Raw genomic sequence first — 538 nt, forward strand, 5'->3', positions numbered from 1 at the left:
AGTTGACCGCTGAAAGGAAGACTAAGGTGATCATCGCAAAGAAAAAATAGAAAGTGACAAGGGAATCAGAAACATAGGGAATCGTAAACAAACTCCATATTTCGTTTGGGTGCTGAAGGGCTCTAGCGACAACAAAGAGAACTGTAGGCAGCCGATGAGAGAAAGCACTGATTTAGTTTGCTGTTGCTTTCAATGTGCATCAGTAGCTATGGCTCTTGTTGTCTTTATGGGATGGAGACGAAAACCGACATCTCGGCTGTGTTGGACCCGTCTTGAGATGCAGGTGAGGAGGTTCATTAACAATGCAATCTGTATAGGAAGCATTGGGTTTGGTTACTACCCGGACTAATGTAGTGTGAGCGTATGTGTTAGAAGAAGGATTAACATATAAGCCAAAGAAGTGTTGTGTATAAAAACAAAGAAACACAAACAAAGATCAGAATGTATACAAAGAAAATACTAGATGCATAACATATTTGGAAGATTTTTCTTTTTAACAATAAAATGAAACAAATCCAGCCTTGGTTATTGACTATGG

Source organism: Penaeus monodon, chromosome 15 (assembly GCF_015228065.2).
Source record: "Penaeus monodon isolate SGIC_2016 chromosome 15, NSTDA_Pmon_1, whole genome shotgun sequence".
In the NCBI taxonomy this organism is placed as follows: Eukaryota; Metazoa; Arthropoda; class Malacostraca; order Decapoda; family Penaeidae; genus Penaeus; species Penaeus monodon.